The sequence below is a fragment of the Podarcis muralis genome, chromosome 10 (assembly GCF_964188315.1).
Source record: "Podarcis muralis chromosome 10, rPodMur119.hap1.1, whole genome shotgun sequence".
NCBI lineage: Eukaryota > Metazoa > Chordata > Lepidosauria > Squamata > Lacertidae > Podarcis > Podarcis muralis.
In genome coordinates this window covers 75,555,289-75,558,682 of record NC_135664.1, presented here as the reverse complement: position 1 = coordinate 75,558,682, position 3,394 = coordinate 75,555,289, and positions in this window count along the sequence as shown.

The following is a 3,394-nucleotide window of genomic DNA, read 5'->3' as shown; positions in this document are numbered from 1 at the left end:
TCACTCTTGTGAGTATAATTTTAGATGTAAGGTACCTTTTGATAGTGAGGGGGAGTTGGTGAATCTGGATTTCTGGGGTGCTCATCTGCCTGGAAGCAGCTGGCAGAAAGGTTTTCTTTGTGAAGCCCCTGCAGATGCCGAGTTCCTGACTTCCCTCCCAGATGACAGGAAGCGAAAGACACACTTCCATTGCCCTGTGTCCTTCCAGCCTCTTTCCTCCCTTGCTCCCTTCTGCCGGTTTGTGTGCCTGACTTAGATATCTTGTGTGGTGTATTTTTTTACTGCTGAAACTGGATTTGCTCTCAGGAGCTACGTTTTGTGCCTCACTGGGGACCCAGTGAGAACTGTAAGCTTTGAAAGCTCAGTTAACTATTACTGAAGAAGTCCTGCTGCCTCTGTGTGTGTTTTTGACCTCAGTGTGGGACTTGCTCTGCACGTGGCCCCTACCCTGCTGCTACTCTGCTCATGCCCTGGAGTTGCTCTACTCAAGCATGCAAGACGGTTTTTTTCACCAAACTCTGTCATCCCCCCCCACCGCATGATCTCCAAGCACTGCTTCTTCACCCAAACTTCATCCCTGCCTCCTAAGCATTCTGAAGAAAACTGATAATACTGTAAGTTAATGGGTGATTTCCCCCCAAGCCTAATTGCAAGAGGGGAACGGAGGGGCTGCAGGGACCCGGGAAGTCTCCTGATGGGCCCATCTTCACTCTTGAACCCCATGGGGCAACCCCAGAGCGCCTCCTTATTCTGGGGTTTGGGGAAGGTAGTATTTTTCTATAGTCCCAGAAGTTTTTATTCAGTCATGCTGCTAGGGAGTTTTCCTATCAGAGGCCCATAGATCATATTGCTATCATACTGATTTTACCGTTGTTTCTGCTTTTGCTGTCATGGAACAGCTGGGTGCAGGGGGGGAGGCACCAGTTGGGGGACCTACAAGGGAAGAAGGCTTAGATCCTGGGGACTTGTGGGGGGATGGCAGTGAGCAGAAAGAGGGAGGAAAGGGAGCAGAATGGGAGGGGAGGTGTTGCAAGCTGAGGAGGAAACAGGGTTTGGTGAGCAGGAAGAGGCTGGGGCAGAGAGCAGTGTAGGCTCAGAGAGGGGAGAGTAGGGGGCCAGGAGACCCAGAAGAGGCCGGCTGCTGAAGCATCCAGGGAGACCCCCCCCCTCCTGCTGCGACCAGCTCCCCTCTCCCCTGGTCTCCCAGAGCACACTTGTTGTTGTTGTTTAGTCATTTAGTTGTATCCGACTCTTCGTGACCCCATGGACATGCCGCTAGCCTCAAGAACACCATCCAACCATCTCGTCCTCTGTCGTCCCCTTCTCCTTGTGCCCTCCATCTTTCCCAACATCAGGGTCTTTTCCAGGGAGTCTTCTCTTCTCATGAGGTGGCCCAGAGCACACAGAGAAATCCAATTCAGACCCATGAGCCTGTACATTATATTAATGGTATTAATGGGCGTAGGGTTTTTTTTGTCCCAACATGCATCACTTTAATCTCATTGACAATGAACTGTATTTTCGGCCCATTCAGCCCGTTTGGAGAAGTCCCTTTGGAGCTCCTTGAAATCTCTCTCCTTGCAATCTCTCTTTATTTGCTCCGGTTGGCTGGACTCCTCCCTTTATTCCGCAGGGACCCGCAGGCTCAGCCCGACGAGCTGGGGGACTGAGCAGCCTGGCACCTAGATTTTTCTGTAACACCCCCCCTCCCAAAGAAAGGCTCAACATCCACGCCCATGGGTGCCTGTGGCCAGCCCAGACCCTGGAGCATCTGCATCTCTGCCCCAGCTTGAAAGTTAGGGGCTGCAGTGCTGGCGAACCTTATCTCCCCCTCCCCGTCCAGACAGAGGAATGGCCTTGTGGGGTTGGACCAGAGAGTCCCATCTGGGTGGTGTGGAGTGGGCAGTGCGGGGGCTTCTAACTGTAAAGTAGGGAGGGCCCTCCTGAGTCATCTAGTTGAACCCCCAGCATAGCAGGAATCTCAGCTAAGCATCACAGGCAGGGGGCCATCCAAGCTCCCCCCACCCCACCCAAGGAAGGCACTCTCCCCACTGGCTGTGCCAGACTGCCCTCTCAATGGCCCCTCCTGGCACACTTTCCTGTGGCCAACGACTCTTCCCCAGGGAGGGCATCTGAACAAGAGACCACCCCCCTGTAGGGTGCTGTGTTGATGTCCACCAGGCGGAGGAAAAGCAAAGCAGCTGCGCATTGGCACCGAGGGCTCCCAGACTTCAGCCAGTGCCCTCCAGGTTTTCTGAGTGCAGGCATCGTGCTGGCTGGCACTGAGGGGAACTGCAGGCCAACCTGCCTAGGGGGCACCTGCGTGGAGATGGCGGTGCCAGGGAGAAGAGCAGCAGGTTCAGCCAGAGGCTCCTAAAGGCTCTGCCCAGTTTCTTGGCGTGGAAGATGTGACCAGCCAGCAGGGGCTGGGGCTGGCCCCTCCTGGCCCCTGTTACCCAAGGTAAAGGACCCCTGGATGGTCAAGTCCAGCCAAAGGCGACTATGGGGACTTACTTCTGTGTAAGCGTGCATCAGATGGAACGGCGTAGGGGTTACTCCTAAGTAAGCGTGCATCAGGCAGGGCTGTAGAGTGGTGCTTCCAAAAGCAGCCAGTTTGCACATCTCATGAGATTTAATGTCTTGCCATTATAAATGCACGGGGATAAGTGCATTTATAGAGACACATTTCCACAAAACACCCAAACTCCAGCATGTAGCCGCAGGTGATACAACAGGAGCCTTTCTGCAAATGGCCTTTGCAACACAACTCACTGGGTGGTAACAAAGTAGACACATTGGCCTCTTTGCAACGTAGCCCCGTTTCCTCAATGAATCCACCCATTTCAGTAAAACCTGAGCTGAAATAGTAAGGAGAGCAAAACAGCAGCCCTGTCTGACCCCCCCGTCCGCCTCCAGACTCCCCCAGTCACGTGGCAGGAGATTCATCCTGAGCCCCCCCATCCGTGAGACGGGTATAACATCATGGATGATCCAGTGATGATTCATATGATCCATTGATGATCCACATGATCCAAGCAGACTCTTCCAAAGAGCAGATCTCTAGGCCTGAATGAAACGGGTCTGCGATGATGGATTCTGGAGTCAAGAAATCCTCCCTTTCCAGTGATCTCTCAGGCTGGCCGGGAAAAGGCAGCGAGCAGGAATCCTCAGGCATCCCGACGGACAGACCTGTCATGTTGCCAAAACAAGAACTCGGAGTCTGATCTGATTTAAATGCAGAACTCATTTTGTGACTTCGCTGTTGGATTGTCGGGATCAGCCCCTCCCCCCTCTCCTGATCCCCAGAAGGAAGACCGGGGGGGGGGTCTCCTCCTCCTTCTCCCCCCCCCCGCTCAAAACCTTCCCTCCCCTCCCGGCACATCCTTCTCTCATC